Genomic DNA, 18,654 nt, shown 5'->3' with positions numbered 1-18,654 from the left:
TAGAAAAAACAATTTTCTTCTGCATATTAAAATAATAGTGTCAATAATTACAGATAATGGATATAAGGCTTCACTAAGAACACAGAGATTATATTACCGGGATTTTTTGTCTTAAAAACATCACAAGAGAAACCTTTCGAAAAAAACTTCATTTCTTGGGTTATCCAATAGAACAAACACACGAAAAATTAATATAATTTTTTTCTTCGCTCGAACTGATATAGTATGTGTTTGTACAGTACTATATAAATATTTAAATATTCACGAATGCAAATAGTCTATTAATTTTTCCGTTTATATGGTAGGGATTTAGTTGTATTAAAAGTTGTTTGCAGAAATGAGTTTTTCAAGTGTTAGTAGTGTTACTGTTAAGATGATAAGAAACTCTATTCTGTGATAAAAATTTCATATTATGCAAATAGATGTATCATAAGAGAAATTTCTTCTGATATTTAGTATACAGGGTGAACGCAGAAGGCCCTCTGCCGCAAATTAAAGGCGAACGGTTGATCCTAGAGGCATACTTCCAGTTAGAAAACGTATTAAATTAAAGTGTAGTATTCATACTCTGGATCAGAGAGATTTTTATAAACAAAAGTAGAATAAATAAAGTCGAGAAAATAATTAGATGGATAGAAGACAATGAAGACAAAGTGATCCCACGGACGCCTTATCAGCATATAGCACAAGTACAAACTGCGTCACCTCGCCGCTCACAAAGAAAAAAGAAACTGATCAACTACAAAGAAGACTGACTGACAGTATAATGTCATGGAAATCGAACGATTTAAATTGAGGATGAAATCGATTATGCATTTTATCTGATTTATTATAGATTTCAATATGTGATTTAGGACTTTATACTCGAAATAAGATTTAATATGGAATATATAGGATTATATGCTTGATTTCTGATTGTATACGTAGATTTGTGATCTCGCAATTGATTTTATACTTAGATTATGATTTTATAGTTGTTATGATTGTAATGTATATTTTGTAATGTATGCTCTTTTATGAATAAATTGCCAGAGGTATGTATCCAGTCCGTGTGGACAATGAGCCGATATAGCCATATGGCGATGTGGCCTGGGTAACTTTCGGTTTGACGGTTAAAAAGCTCGAGTTTCGAGTTTTTAACCAATCCATAACGGCGACGATTCGTCGAATCGGAAATCAGCGTGCACTATGTTCGTACCATAATATGGACCAGGCCCATAGGCGGAAATAGACTTGGAAGTCTGTGGGGGGGGCAAGTTCATTATTGCTGGGGAAGCACAATGATGATGTCAATTCATATATACATTAGATCAGTCGACTCCACTATTGACAATGGTGGGGTTACAATGTCCTCCCCCCCAACCCTGTATCTCCACCTATGACCAGGCCTACCTAGGATAAGTCGGTCCTTATAGAATTCCGGCATTAAGTGAAATAAACACAGCAATAAATGGTGGAAATTACGTTTACGCAAAAGTTATTCGTATAATACATTATGTACTAATATATAATTACTGCAAGAGCACAATAAAATGATCAAATGGAAATACAGTAAAGGAAATATTGCATATAGTGATCAAAATTTCGAGGATTGCACTGCGCCTTAATTTCCAACTCAACTCGAAAATGGCAGTGAATTATGATGTATAGCGATATGGCTGAGTTGCTATTTGGTGGAGTAGTTTCAGAGAGAGAGATTCATCACTAGTATTTGTTTTCAACTTTATATTGCTCAATTCTGTTGCCAAAAGCTTGCACGTTAAGAGGTCAAATGTGACGTTTCATTATTCTCCAATAGAAAATGTGCAAGGTCTCCAACTTAGAGGCTAAGTTTTCTTACTGTTCAACAACAATTCATTGTTTCTTTTTCGTTCGCTCCTTTTTTCGAAATACCCCACAGGTAGGAATGGTCACGAGAATTTGGTGTCTAAAAATATTTCCAAAAGTAGGTATCGATACTTTCATTCTTTGTTTCAAACCGAGCACAACTCGGGTCTATCACCACCTATGGTGGTATGGGCGATTTACATACTACCTTTAGTGAGTGTAACTGTGTGTGTGTGCTCCCAACAGTTTGAGTTCGTATGTAGTGTTGTATTTGATTTTTCAGAGGATTTTTAGAGGTTCCGCAAAGGAATATGACTGAGGTGCATGTGTGGTTTAGTAGTACAGCAAATCCTGCATACGCCTATGATCCCCACAGACGAGGTGTCAGCGAGAGCTTCCAGTGTTGTACGCCCCGAAACTATAACTCTTGTTGCAATGTTATGTCACTAACGCGACACAGTTCTGCTTGCATTTATGCGCGTAGTATAAAAATGGGTTCCGTAGTAATTAGCTTCAAATGAGAACAATAATACGTGCACAGTAATCGAAATGAAGTTTTTAACTGGTTCAGTTCAAAATCGTTCGGTATTTTATAATTCTCTGGTCCTTGTCATAGAACACAGTTACGCCTACCTAATTTCACAGGGGTTTTGTATCTCTTCGCCCAAGAGAGAGTGCACAGATATGTATCACACATATTTCTGACTATGTTACTAACAAAATTGCATTCACTTCAGTAATAAGTATCCAGTATTTTATGAATATAGATAAGTAACGAATGTGCACCTCTAGTATCTGAAACAGCTGTAGAAAATGTTACAATGCATACTGTAGTACAGTGGTTCTCAACCTGGGACCGTACGACCCCTTGGGGTCCTGAGATATTCTGGGGGGGGGGGCGAAGGGTGAAAATCCGGTGAAAGGGGCAGCCATGACTAGTGTGAAGGGGGCCACAGAGGAAACTGTGAGGAATTAGAGCTTCCAAGTAAAATATGGTTGGAGAAAATGTTACTACTTTCGAAATCCAAAAAGAGCCGTCCATAGAACCAGGGGCCATCCACCGGCCCATGTGGGTATAGCCCGGGGACTCATATCCTTGAGGGGGGGGGGCATGAGATTTGGTACTATACTTTTCGAATACAAGTATGTAAATGTGTAGGCTGTTAATTCCAGCTAAGTATGAGACCCCAGAACATCACATTGCCTAAGGACCCATGATGCTGCTCGGGGTCATGCATTCGCAAACTCTTCCAAACCCTTCACAAGAAGGAAAAGCTCGTTGAACTCTAGCCCAGGGTACGCATGGACCCTAGGTGATATGTTAGGAGAGTGGTTGTGTGGATTATTCCTTATCTTATACATTTAATTCGGCTTTTGGAAGAGATGATCACTTACTTTCTGGATCTGTGCTTGGCCCGCGATTCCAGAATTCGATTTTTATTCATAAAATATTTATTCATTATAAATTTAATTTTTGTTAAGTTAAATTCGGTATTTAGAAAGGGCCTCGATCAGGGACGAGCGTGGGAGGCCACAGTAGTAAAATATCGTCCAAAGGCAGCCATGGACTAAAAAAGGTTTAGAAACACTGCTGTAGTACATACACAGGGACCTGAATGTACGCAAACAAGTATTCGGAAAGAGCGGGTTGAACTTTGAGGAACTAGGAATACTGTGGGGGTAAATGAGATGACGAAGAAGCAAGAAGATGGAAGGTGGACTGGAGAAATGATGGATTGGTTCTGAAGTTGGAAAAAAAAACACCAGTTCTTTTTTTCGCCTTTTTGATGGAGAAATCTTCAGAGCACAAGATGGCGATGACTCGAGGTGAAAAGAAAATCCATTGCCAAGACCAGCTGTTGTACGCATAGAGTTATTTGAAGAAAATGGAGGCAAAATGTATGTCTCCCTCCATCTCTCAACCCAATGGGCGATTGAACTCTTCTCCTTCCTTTCTTTTATACACGATCCAGTATATGAATAAAAGCTTCATACAGCGAATTTCGAATACAACTTCTTATCTATTTCTCTCTAGGGAAACATGTTTGGAGAATACAATTTTAGCACTAGTGCAACAAAAAAATTAGTTCATATTACAGTAGACTCTCGACTACCGGTCTCCGTACTATTGGACGTAAGTCTATATACATGAAATTGATTGTCTGTGTGTGTGTTCTCTATACAAATCTACAATTTTAGATCGATCGTCGCCACATTTTGCATATATACCCAATGGAACTCGACTTAAACGATAGGCTACTTTAAAAGTTTGTCCGACCTGGGTAAATGCCCAAAATTTGTGAAAAACTGCCGGGCAACAATGGTTTTTAGGCCTCAACAATCACTTTCGGAACGTTTACTTTGGTTACCGTGGTTCTTTAGCAATGCGTTTCAGACGTGTATATGCCTTTACAATGGTTTGTCACTTTTCTAATGCTACCAGTAATGAGGTTGTTTGAATAGACGTCAGAATGATCATCAGCATCACTTTGAGGGTCAGACAAAGGATGATCCCCACAGAAATCAGTGTTAAAATTGTCGATTTCAACTGTAGCAATGCGGAAACTTAGTGGGGTTTTCCACCACATCAATATTTTTAAAAAATGGTATAGAATTCTCGATTTTTGAAATATTGAGTTCGCTTAGAGATATACGAAGCCCAGAAAATTATATTTGAAGTAATTAGCCGGGCCTACTTTTGAGTTGGATATACGATATCCATACAATAACATTGGTTTCAACTTTTTATTTATATCATCTCAAGCATGAAAATTAATGTCTTCGTGTTGTCTTCGAACTGCATAAATACATATAGTTTAGGATGTTTTAAAATTAATTACGGGCCCGTAAAGTGCATCGAAGAAATTGCGCAGATTTAATTAAGCACTTTTGGAAGCTGAAAAACACAGGCAGATGGATACCTTGAAGTTCAAAGGGGGGGGGGGGAAGAAATGAAAGTACCTAGCGCCCCTTAAAATGGAAAAAAAAATATTCATTTCTACGTTTCTTTAAATCTAGATTTGTTTCTTTCGTGAGTTCCGCAGGGAGTCGCCACATTGGTTAACTTGGACACAGTTTGCATGTCCCTCAAAGAAAGAGGGAGTTATCACGTGATCCAAAAAACCTCATTGAAGAAAACCCTGGCAGCGCCGGGTATTATATCTAGTAGTATATAAATACAGATAGTTACATATGTTAAATATAAACATTGTCATTATACTGGAAATGAATATCCTCCCTGCTTTTAAATGAACAACTTCTGTAGCCCATGAATCATTTGTTGTTGATTCAGATTTAAAATCAATACGAGTCTTCATTCCAGGTCAGTATAGCAGTTGCCCCATTTGCCAATTTCAGAGTCGTTAAAAGCAGCTGCTGATATTCCGCTGAGATGGGAGGAGTAAGTTTACATCATATGCGTTCGTCCAACATTCGCCACGTATCCGATAGATGCATATAAAAGGCCTCCACTTCTAATGATAAATATTGAACTGAAACTAAACCCGTAAATGACTGAAATTTGGACCGATGAAATCGAACAAAATTTGCAGTATGAATGTCTGCTATGGTTTCACTATTTCGCCTGCAATTTTCTCTCATGAAAGTATATGGCTTTCAACACACGTAAACACTTTACCATCGATACAAATCCAGAAATATGCGATCGGCATTTCTTTCCGAGAGCAAATGAAACGAATCCATCGAAAAATTTCACTGGCAACGAAGGAGAGTTCCACGAAATCCAACGAATTTGTGAACTTGTAAGGGCGTGATAACAAAACATTACGAAATTAACAAGAAAAACGAGTGGCAAATAAATTGTTAAAAATTAAAACAAAAAATGAAAAGCGTGTGGGAATTGAATTAGGAACACACACACAGAGACAATAAGATAAGAAATACGTGAATATACAAAACCCGAATTTCTCAAGTGAAAAAGTTTATGTCAAAGGAAGATACGTAAGTGTGTGTGTGTGTGTGTGCAAACGTGCAATACATAGTAAATAAATATGGATAATTAAGACGAGTAAAATGTTTGTTCACTAAGCTTATAGATCCGTCCCCACCCCCAACAAATCTCTTCATCTCTCCAAGGAGATTTGGTTGAGAACTCCTCTTCTAGATCAAGAGTTCTTCAGCTTTTGCAATGCACGGACCCACCGTATCAATGCAATGGAGAATACGGAACCTGCACGGAATAAGATTTTAGTATGAAGCAATGTGGAAAATGTTTTTTTCTTTGTCATCCCAGTTCACGGACCCCACTGAAGCTCTTCTAGGACGTTCGAGGGGTAGGTTGTGGTGTAGCAGTAGTAGGTAGAGCCTCCAAAAAATGGCTCGGGGAACCATGATGTTCTTAAGTCAGCCACCTCGTTGGGCAATTTGCCTGTTGTGGCGTTGTATTTGTATTTGAATCTTCTGTGGCGATAGACCAGGTTTGTTAGCAACGAGAAAAAAAATGCATGAATTGAAAATGAAGCACGAGATATTAGAACAGAAAAGTGTGACGATATAAGATTGGATCGTAGAAAAAACTGTCATGATCCCTCTAAATAACTAATTTTTGCAAATTTAAGGGTATTAATACGCTAATAAATTTGTTTTTATTCAGATTCACTATATACCAGACATATATATATATATATATATATATATATATACAGTATAAGATATTAATGCAAAAATTACATACCCGGATATGCATTAATGTTTTATTCCATTAGTCGCTGATACCACACAACCTCATCGATTTATCAGTAATATCAAATTTAAATTCTGAACGTATGATTAAATATGTATAGTGCTACGGGTATGTTCCTTAATTTCCCAATGTTGTGTTTTCTATTGCGTATTGATTGTACGTAATTATTATCAGAGCGGTATTCAGGCATTAATAACCGGCCATTTCGCTATCCGATCCAGAGTAACGAGAGAACAATCATCATCATCAGAACCCACCCATATCTCAGGCAAACCCCCCAAACAACAAACGCTACCGAGAGGACATTAATTAATCAGAGATCGCCACTTCCAGACAAACATTGTCTGGAGCGTTATCCAGCCATCGCGATCAATGTACAGCCAGGTTCACCAGCTTCCTCTGAGAATCGTGGTCAGTGCTGCGTGGACTCTAAACCACATCGATTTCTGACATCAAACTCTCTAGACAACAAGTTTTGAAAATTTTTCTGCGCCTTGGATAAAAAACAATCAATTCCTATGCAATTCGGTGTGATATGAACACGAATCTAACCATAAAAGATTAAGTCTCCGATTTTCTTTGTAATTGCACGCGCGTTCAATACATATATAGAAGTACAATACAGATACATTAGAATGCAACAGAAAAATAATAAGTATGTAAAACAAAAAGCAACTAAAATATTTAGAAACCTAACAAATATCGAGACACATTATTATTATACAGAAAAAGACAACACAAATACATAAAAACGCAAGGGGAAAACAAATAGACTCGACTCCGGTTAATCGGATATCAATGATTCCACAATACGAGGAGCAATCAAATTGTCATTTTACAACGTTAGCATGGTTTGCGTATTGAAAAATGAATAAGAATTTAATTAATAAAGCTTCTCAGATAAATAAGACATAAACAATTAAATAAAAAATTATACTTAATTACAATGATCATATTTTCCATTAATTTCAAATGCTTCATTCAATAGATAGAACCGCTCACAACCCCGAAGCAACTAAAACATCGGCTTGTACCCTCGGCGGGACTCGAACCCGCAATCCCCGGTTTAGGAGACCGATGCCTTATCCAATAGGCCACGAGGGCGCTACGTTCAACAGAAACATTATGTGTATAGTGGTTAATGTGTATTAACAGTTGACGTGAAGGGTAATATTCAATAAAACGGGGAGAAGTCAATTAAATCATCATATTACGCGGAGAACTTTATCATTGTCCCTATGAAAGAAATTTTGGTGATGGAGGATTTTATCCGCAAACCAAAGCGACTCAAGATTTTTAATACAGCTTTGGTTTAAACGGCGTATTCGTTGTCCGATTAAGAGGGGTCCGAGTGAAATTGATTTCCTGTATGTCTCTGCGTGTGCATATGTTCGCTATACAAATCTACAATTGCAGACCGATCTTCACCAAATCTTGCATACTTTATATACGAATCAGAACACGGATCAAACGAGAGGCTACTTTGAAAACTTCGTCAAAGCTAGGCAAATGCTCAAAATTGGCAAAAACACACACACACACACTATAGGACAACAATGGTTTCTTGGATTCGCTAATGCATTTTTGTACAATAAATGGGGGAAGTATGGTTGCGGAAGGGTGGATATCGTGGGAAGAGTCTTGCTGCTAGTTGACCTGTGACTGTCTGGCTTGGTGCGGGCGATTTACAGGTCCTGGATATCGTTGGAGTTTTCCGCGATGTCCATCGTCTCCTGAGAAGAACCAGCTTATCTTCCTTTGGAGGGCAGAGCGGTGGTCACGGTTTGTCTGATGGTGGTGTGGCCTCACCAAGGAGTATTTGGAATGCTCACTTTAGTGACCGTGGTTCCCAAATAATGCGTTCCAGACATGTTTGCTCCTTTACAATGGTTTGCCAATTCTTCAATACTCCTAGTATATGAGAAAAAAACGGGGCAGTGGCGGGTATCATTAGTGCTATATAATAAGGGTTGTTTTATGATGCTCCGGAATCGGTACAATCTGACGTCATTGCTAAAACAGAACTGAGTGTGCCCGCTCTGCTACCCCGATAGTTAGCAATCACTGTACTGCCCATTTTACTGAACTCTTTCCAAAAGTATCTTTTCGAATTTCGCGATCAGTATCTGTGAATTTACTAGTTTGCTTTGTTTAATCATTATTTAAATGATTAAATGTTAAAGCTCGCCTCCATTTCAGTTGAGCCACGTAATTGACCCACTACTTTGTAGATTATAAAATAGCAATAATAATAATAATATCACACGCTCATACCTGTGACACTGAAACAACACTATAACAAATGTGAAAAGCTCTCACTTAAAACAGTAAAATAGACATTTTCTTTTTTTTAATAAGACATGTCGATACAGCACGTTTTGTGTGCTGATGTCGTCTGCTAAAAAAAAAACGTGAGCAGTGGCGTCACGTAGTTGCTCCGAGATCTGTGGTTCCCAACTTCGAGGCTCGAATGCGAGCCGATCTCCCCGTTAAATGGTCTCACCACAGAGAGCAACAGTCCTACAACTATACAATTATTGAATCATTACACTTTACTCATAGTCAGAAAACTTGATGGCAGATGCTATACACTACACACAATAATCATTACACAGAAACAAACTTCACGCCCGCTTCACTACACATACACACACATTGCAACATGTACCAATTCGTTAGAAATTCCGCGAGGTACATGTACATAGAGGAATATGGACGGGGTACATGTGTGGTTCAGTAGTAGTAGTTATTGTTCCGAGACCACGCCCACTGTGCCAAGGCGGTAAGCGGACTTAAAAGGGATGAAACAGCCCTAACTATACAGCCCTGGGTATTATAGCTAGTAGTGAAATAAAAGTTAAACAGGCAGCAGCTTTCAAATGGCGTTTCTCAAGTCCCAATATCACCATACGCCATGACAAGAGAAAATGCAAACATATTTCCAACAGACGTAAAAAAAAAAACAACCATATTCTTTTCTATCTCGATGCCCCCAGACGTTCATTACAAAAGACTTTTCTTATGTTCAAAACTAAGTAAATAACGAAAAAAAAAGATGAAAACGAAACTAACCTCATCCACCCTCCAAATAACACTCCAGTGGCGTAACAGCAGGTGAAGGACGACGGGAAGAACGGTGGAAGCAACCCCCCCCCCCGAATGTGAAACTTGTTACGATACGATACTGTGCTCCTCATATATCGATTATATTTACAAAAGCCCTGCTCATCGATACAATAGAAAAGGAAAAGTGGGGGGGGGGGGAGCCTCCTTTTCTCCCCCTCCATTCTCCACATCCGTGAATTTATGAGTTTACCCGTCGAAACAAATAGCGGGAATTAATTTTGTAAACTCTGGGAGTTCCCTTCTAACACTTCGTTACTGGCAATGGAGTAAAAGAGGTTGGTGTATGTGTGTGTGTGAGAGAGAGAGAGAGAGAGAGAGAAGTGAATGTGAAGGAGAATTTGATGTTAAGGAAAGCTCCAGGAAGTGTACAGAGGTATCCTAGGGAGTGCAGGCGGGGGGAAATATCGAGTGGAGGGATAGGGTCCGAGGAAAAATGCTCGAAAATTTTCAAGAAACCGTGGGAAAACTAACATGTGATAGTTTCTACATCCCCTGTGCACCTCTCTCTCTCACACACACACACCAATTCCGCCGTCTCTTGCACACATTCTAGAATGTTCCATATCTAGTAGAACTCGATTACGAGGTGGCTAGTATATGTAGTACCTCCAGTATTTTCCCTCGTCCATTTTTTTTTTTTTTTTGGTGTTGCCTCTCCTTATTCATAAATTTATCCCGTTTTTTTCCCCCCTCTGCTTATGCATGTCTCTCCACTTTTCACTTTTTAATCTGGATCAATTTTTTTTCTCCTCCTTTTAATTTTTCCTTGAAAGAAAAGGGGGAAAAAAATGAAGAATAAGGAAATGAGATATTGAAAGTGAAAAAAAAAACAACCGGAAAATGATTAAAAGATTTTTCATTATAAATATATGCATAATTTTTTTTACATATATTTTTTTTTTGCATTTTATTTACATACACTGAGTCTATTCGGGAAGGTAGATTAACTCTCGCTACGATACATTGTAGGATTATGGAAACAAGAAACAATTTGTTTATCTTCCTTCTTTTTTCCAATTTTATTTATTTAAGGGAAAACAATGGATAAATTTCATGTTGTTGTCGGAACTGATATCATCAGTATTTATTTTTGTCTTCTTTTTCATTTTGTAAATACTTGTACAGAACAGAACGGAAAGAGCACGATCAGGATCTGTCACTTACGTGCGCGAGTGAAAATTCTGAAATACAAGGAGAAAAACGAAATTGGGGTCCCCATATATGGACGTCTAAATGATACTTACTTGTACAATGATGTTTTGGCTAACGAAGAGGTAGTTCATTGAGAGCCGAAATCTTCATTGACCGAAACGCGATTCCCCATAGGTATTTATGGAAAATCGTTCAACTCCTTCCAGGCACTACTGCTGAAACACACTCATGTACCTCGTCTATATTCCTGTGCGGGACTTCTAAGTTTGTTAAAACGTTTTTTATCAGGTGACACTTTCATTTTACATGAAATGGTTGAAATTTTTTCAGGAAGCTTGCAGAATCCTCTCATTTGTTAGCCTAGGCAGTGCGTAAAATGGTTTTCCTGCATTTAATGTTGTTTTTTCCTTCGTCGAATTCAGATACCTCAGCGAATATTGCATTTGCAAACGTGGATTTTTTTTTTTTTTGGCATCATAAGAGACAGGTTAACAACTTTGCAATTTTGTTCTTGAGCACAGGATGTGCGTATAAGACGTTAGCGTGTTATCATTTTAATAATTATACAACACCCCATGCAACATGAATGACATATCTGAGTAGGCCTACTACACGCGATTTGGCACTTTTTCTAATTGGAAGTATGCCTCTAAGATCAATGATTCACCAGTAGAATGCCATACGCCCTGTTACCTATGCATGTTGTATAATATGTTACTGCCAAAGCCCAAAGTTGGCCACTTGTAGAACTGGCTGGCTCGAAATTCGGGCTTTCACTGGGCTTTGGCCAGTCCCTATATGTTGATCCCTGCGTATTCCTATATATACAGTCGAATCCCGTTATTACGAACGCCAAGAGGCAGAATGAATCACTTCGTTAAAACGAAATTTCGTTATAAAGGAATTTCAGATTACATAGCATTGTTCCCATGTCAACTTATTTGGGGGATTGGAAAAGTGTTCGTTAAAACGAGATTTTCGCTATAACGGTGATCGTTAAAACGAGATTTTCGCTATAACGGTGTTTGTTAAAACGAGATTTTCGCTATAACGGTGTTCGTTAAAACGGGATTCCGAGATTCGGGAAACGGGATTCACAAAATGTGATAAGGGTTACGCCAACGTGACGATGACGCCGAATCATAAGGATCATAATACGTGCATTGAATTAATTCATTTTTGTCCTTTGTTGATGCAATATAGGGGGCGCTAACTTTCTTAAATTAAAAGTAAAAATATTTTGTTTAGTGATCATGATCATTGTAATAAGATATAATATTCATTTCATTTTTAATGTCTGATTTACTCGAGAATCTTTATTAATATTGATCCTTCATAGTTTTCAATACACAAACTATACTAACGTTGTAAAATGACAGTCGAATTGTTCCCCGCATAATCAGATACCCCGTTTAATGGGATAATGCGTGTTGCAATCGTTGTAATCCGACTAAGTGGGGCTGACTGTAGTTCCTTCTCCGGATAGAGAATGCAGGCCATCATCCTACATAGTGAAGTGGAATTGCGTCTTCTTTACCGCACGCAATACAGATAGACGAATCTGCATATAGCCACAACACACACAAACAACCGCTCTCTGTCACCAAAGTGATTTTTGGCTCAGTGTCCCTAAGGACGTGGTTCTGTCGTCAAAAATTCCAGCGGCCCCATCCGGACTAGTCCCACCCTCTCTTGCCACACAAGCACTCCCTCAACATGATACGAGTTTTAAAATACAGCTATTTAACAGTGTCACACAATGCCTGGAGACCAGGAGAACAGCTGTACAAAATATTAATGGAGGGAATGTGATGCAAAATAAAACGAGACATATACCTATGTGCGATGTAAAACAGAAAATATAGCAAAATACTCAGGGGGCAACGATAGTACAAAATATGGATAGAGCAACTTGGTACACAGGGAACGTGATACGGAATAAAACGGAATATACATGTGAAAAGTATGATCAGACAGATTCTTTAGAAATGAAAAACGGCTCTCTTGCATTGCGGTACTTTCTACCATAGCACCAGCTACATCAGCGCTACTCAGTAACGAGCACCATAAAAGCCGTGTCTTTCGAAGACAATGTCAGCAAAGAGCACTTCATAAACAAGACAGGACCAAAACAAACCCCCCCCCTAACCCCCACCATAACCATAAAACCACTTATGATCATGGCAGGACAATCAAGATGGCTATTCTGCTCGGAAATCTTCAGCTAATGACCACCCTCTTTCAACGTTAATAGTTGCTTCGCATGCGTCCATAAAGCACACCCGATCATGCTAATTCCACGGTGACGCGTTATGATTTAAGCGCCAATTCTCCCCCTCCCCCCATTGTTTGAAATTAAATGCACAATAATTTATTTTTTTAAATGTGCAACAATCCTATTAAATCAAAGTTTAGCAGATTTCCAGAAAAATTAAAACACGTATTTCGCGTGTAATTAATTTCCCCCGAAAACACGTGCGAATGAAGCGTTGCAATAATTTCCGCGTGGATTAAAAGACTTATAATTGAGACATGAAGTGTTCGTGTCGTCCATTGAAGTAATAATTAATAACAATTCCGGATAATCCCTCCCCCCACCGTTTACGCTACCTGCGTCGTGATAACAGGAGAATATGTTGGAACAGAAGCGTTGTCGAAAGCACTCCGGGAACAGCCAACAGCGACTTCTAATCGTTATTGATTGGTTGTTTTAACCCTCAACCTCTTTGTCTAGGAAATCTCTGGGATTTCTGTAAGCAGTAGAATTTCTGGGATTTATGGAGATTATTAACGAAATTTCTATCTATTCCGGGAAATTTCTCTTACGTCGGAAATTATTTTGGATTTAATTCGCTATGGTGATATTCAAATATCGGAAATTGGATCATATTATAAAGGGGGTTGTACCAGGAAGGGTTTCTGAAGAGAAGGGTATGGAAGATTCGGGAAAATTGAAGTAATCAAAAATAAATTAAGTGGTGATAATTTTACTCCCGCGTGGAATCATAATTTGAGGGGGAGGGCGTGAAATCGAATTTTGAGTTCATATACGAACATCAATAAAAACAAAAAGGTAATGCCAAATAGTGCAATTTACGCATCTTCTTACAGGGTAGGGTGTCCCATAAATACGTAAACAGTTTGAAAACTCATAAAAATTGAAAGAATTCGTATATTTGAATGTGGTGTGCGGAAATGACTTATTTTCACGAATTCTCTCTTATTTATGCACACGAAAGGAAATTTTTTTTTCTCACAGAAAAATAGTTCAAGTTTTCCCCGTTGTAGGGCGCGGAACGTTAGCGTATCACTCGTTAGCGAGTCCTATGAAACACAGGATGCACGATTAACAGCTCATTCCTGAATTTCTCTGTTGCTGGCACTTCTGTCAGGATTTTGTGGCGGTGTTCACCTTGGTAGATTGAAGCGCTATTGTACAAGTTTACAATATTGTACAAGCTTATATATATTGAAGTCGTTTCACCCCAGCTATATACGAATCGCCGGTTGAAGTTTCAAGAACGTTTTGCACGGGGAAAACTTTTAAGAAACGTACAAGGTGCCACGCTATCTATTGACGAAAATTTGAACTATTTTTTTTTTCCTGTTGCAGAAAGAAAAAACGAATTTTTTTCGGAAAATAACGTTTTCGCAATATAAGTCAAGTCTTAAAAACTGCATGCAAATATACCAATTCCTTCAATATTTGTGAATTGTTTAAACTATTTACGAATATATATATATGGAAAGCGGATACATCTACATGTATTAAACCGCAAAAAAATCTATCCCTCACGATATATTTTGAAGAAAATATTCACCGAGATATTGATTATTGAATTTCTTGATTTTTTCCACTTTTTAGCACTATTGCGGCATCCATTTTCAGATTTGGCACTTTTTACTCTCGAAAAATCAAAAATCCTGGGCGTCTATGTCTCGACGGTTTCTTTTTGCGTTTTAGTATTCAGTATAGAGAGGTACGAGATTATTAAGCGAGAGATTTTGATTGAGAGGCTGAATAAAAATTTACAATTTAAATATTTGTCACCACATAAATATTCCACCGAGATATCACACGATTGCATTCTTTTTTCCTAAGACTATTGGGGATACTCTTTCATTCAATGTAGGGTTACCAGATACCGAAAATCATAATCCAAGATGCATGCACAGCATCCTCGGCAATGTCCCCTACACGTGTTTGCAACAGATATAGCGCTACTATAGACTACCATCAAAGGACGACAACTTCTTTCCAACCGAATAGAGAACCTCTTTTGATATGCATACGACTTTTTTTAAGGTATGCATTTTGTCAAGGAATCAGGCATCAAAGTTGTTTCACTCATTTTGTTCATTTCTGAATCGAAGCAGCATGTGGACACGTGAGCCTGACTTTCCTGAGCATTGCCCAAGGAACTCCTCAGCCCACGGACCTCTGTAACAACGGGGTAGGTCTCGTGCTATGATTTTGAAACGTATGGAAATTGATATATACAGTATATGTTGGGATTTCCAGTCTAGTATAAGGGACTAGGGAATATCACTTTGCCCAGGGAGGTGTAGGGCATGATGCAGTAGAGATTCCTTCTCATGATACATTCCCTGAGATGCACTAGATGCATTTCTGGGAAATCTCTTCCCAGTGCACAGCATTAACGGTTATAAAAAAAGAATAATTCGATTGTTGTTTCGAAATTGAATTCTTCTTCCTAAAAAAAATTAATTCCGAAACCTCAAATTGAGATCGAAAGGGAGAAATTTCGAGCGATAATAAGTAAAGCCCGCAAGTTCAGGCACTAAAAATGGTCAAAATAAGCAGGCAAAAAGGCATTTATAATAAACGGAAGAAAGGAAAAATAACTTAAGCCTGGATATTAAGTGTCCGAAAACTGGCTAAATATTGGGTGCACTTACCCCGTTTACTGTTTCGATTATAGCTCTCTCTTCTAATAATTGCATTATTTCCAAAATTCATTCCATACCAAAAATAGTGTTTGCGGTCTTTCGAGATTAGGTCGATTCCCGAGCCGGCATTACCAGATGCTGAGCCCGTAGAGAAAATGACTGTAGGCTCCTTCGAGTTACGAATAATTCTCATTCGTTTGTTGTATTATTTGAAAAAAATCATTATCATTTTCATAGTCGAAACTCAGTTACCACGTTTCCCATATGTTGTAAAAAAACCATCCGATCATCCGGCGCAATTCTAGATCACTTAAACTATCTTCGGCACAGTTTCAAAACATTTAAGTGACCCTCAGCATATTTACAGATCAACGTGACGCAGTTCCAGACAGAGCCCTTATGTCACCCTTGATACGGTTCCACGGCTCTTGAGCAAATCCCGGCAAACTCCGCGGTATATTCACAGATCTCAAGTGACCAGCGAAACATTTACAGATAACATAATTAAGCAGCTCATGACACATTTTCAAATCAACGAAATAGCCCGTACTCTCTTAGAGGTTGAGTACCCTTGCCTTAGTAGCTGCTGGGACGGTATTTATAGTCGAAACTCAGTTACCATGTTTCCCATCTGTTGTAAAAAATATCCGATCATATGGCTGCCATCCGACACAGTTCTAGATCACTTGAACTATCTGCGACACTGTTTCAAAACATTTAAGTGACCCTCAGCATATACTGGTGCTATCGCCAATGTAAGTTCGAAATTCAGACATTGGCCCGGTCCAATGTTTTTTTTTTAAAACGTGATAAGCACGTATTCCCAAGAGATCGTTAGGATCTGTCCAGGGAATGTGTTAATGTTAGTAGACATCCATGCCCAACCCGGGATTCGAACCCAGACCTGCACAGTCAGAAGCTAGCTCCCTAACCACTGGACTGCCAGGACAAAATTGACCAATTTACAAACTGGCTGATTTCGGGCATTGACAGTAACATACATAATTGCAAGATTTACTGAAATACTGAAAAACACCTTAATGAATAAATAATATTAGTATTATTGAAAAAAAAAGTTTCATGATTGATGAAAATTTAGGAATTATAAAAAATAGTTACAAAATTACGGGTATAAATAATTGCAGTATTACTTATAGAAATAACTGCAGAACTACCGACAGAAATAATTGCAGAATCATGGAGAGTAATTTAAGAATTGTTAAAAGCAACAATTCATGAAAAAAATTGAGAATTTTTTCGAAATAATTCCATAGCTGATGAAAATTCAAAATGAATGAAAACATAATTTCAGAATTATCGGAACGAATTTAAGAATTGATGGAGAAAAATAGGAATCGGTGAAAGAAATTAATTAAAGATAAATAAAAATTCAAATTCAACGGAAAAGGAATATTTTCAGTATAAGTTAAAGTGTCTCAAGGTGGCGTCTTCAAATTTGTTTAAAAAATTACCACTGATTCTACTCATTTAAATATTCACAAAAATTTTAAAAAAACCCGGTGGAATTTTTATGGTTCACACGAAAAATTGTAAATAGTAATATTTTGAACGCCAATTGAGGCCAATAATTATTTTATAAAACTCAAGAGTGTTAGATTGACGTCATTCGACCAACATATCATCAAGTAAGTTACAGCACAAGCCAGGGCGACACTCGTGTCACAAGCATAGCCCAACAGTCAATATTTGTTTCCAATATTTGCCTTTTCCTGATACAAGGAAGCAGCAACGGCATAGTCTGGCTACACACTGGCTTAGCTTGACCCAATATTCTCTGGAAAATATTTGCTTCCAGAACACTCACCGTGTTGCGACCGTTAGCGTTCTCCGACCAATGTGTGGCCAGACGGATCGAAAGATCAAGAAGGAAGGCAACGCGCCTTTTTGACCTGGGTCGGAAGCTGGAAGGTACTGGTCGTTCTGCTCGATCAGACTTCTAATATCTTCCAGCCTCCAATATTTGACGATCATTACCAATAGTGGAGCAGTCAGACTACTTGCCCATGACGCTGCCATTAGTTGAGAATGTATTGGGCCAGCATTGACGCGAGTGTGGTTTTTTTCTATAGAACGGACCAAGCATGGCCAGTCTCTGTCGCCTACACGATACAGGTTCATTGCCCCGGAGGGCGTGGTAGTGCCAGAGAAAATTCTGAATTACAAGGAGAAAAAAAATTGGGGTCCCTACCATGGGATCTAAAGGACCCATATTCATGTATGTGCATTCATATACCATAACAAAGACATGTGTGAAGTCAGAAATATAATGAAGAGAATCAGATTATACAAGAGTTCGGAGAACCCCGAGTCATGTATATTCAGATACAATTTCAAAAAGCACATGTGAGGGCAGGCAAATACAAAAATTATCAGGTTATAGACGGAGTTCGGGGGGGGGGAGGGGCTATCTTAGAGGTGCCTAGAGGACCTATTGATAATATGCATCCAAATCCTAGATTTAAAGAAGAGTATACAAGTATACACATATTAGTCTCGCCACAGAGAGCAACAGTCCTACAACGGTAAATCATTCAACCATAACACTTCACTCATAGTTAGTAAAACTGGGGGCAGATGACAGCACTACACATAACAAGCATTACACAGAAACAAACTATACGTCAGGTTGCACTACACGTACACGCACATTCCTGCATTTACCGATTCGTTGGGGGGTTCCGCGGGGGGGGGGGGGTGCATGTGTGGTGTAGCAGTAGTAGGTAGGGGCTCGGGGATCCATGATGTTCTTAAGTCAGCCACCTCGTTGGGCAATTTGCCTGTTGTGGCGTTGTATTTGTATTTGTATTTGTATTAACAAAAGTGCAAGACAGTACCATAAAATTAGGGGAGGGGGGGGGGCTCTTGTGTGGGACCTAAACGACCCAAAATTATGTTCATTCAGATACTATTTCAAA

At 38.4% G+C, this 18,654-nt stretch overlaps 1 protein-coding gene and 1 non-coding gene across 3 annotated transcripts in view; both read right to left on the bottom strand.

Annotated features, from left to right (window-relative positions):
• LOC149081360 (uncharacterized) overlaps positions 1 to 18,654 on the bottom strand; it is a 183,115-nt gene that overhangs the window by 56,264 nt on the left and 108,197 nt on the right. The window lies entirely within an intron of this gene.
• On the bottom strand, positions 7,561 to 7,633 carry TRNAR-CCU (transfer RNA arginine (anticodon CCU)). The gene has a single exon. It is a non-coding gene; the product is annotated as a tRNA-Arg (tRNA).

The sequence above is a fragment of the Pholcus phalangioides genome, unplaced genomic scaffold (genome assembly GCF_987345545.1).
Source record: "Pholcus phalangioides strain wild (caught in Gottingen) unplaced genomic scaffold, Ppha-v1.0 ptg000010l_1, whole genome shotgun sequence".
NCBI classification, from domain to species: Eukaryota; Metazoa; Arthropoda; class Arachnida; order Araneae; family Pholcidae; genus Pholcus; species Pholcus phalangioides.
The sequence above is the reverse complement of the archived record's forward strand: the minus strand, read 5'-3'. Positions and strand labels throughout refer to the sequence as shown.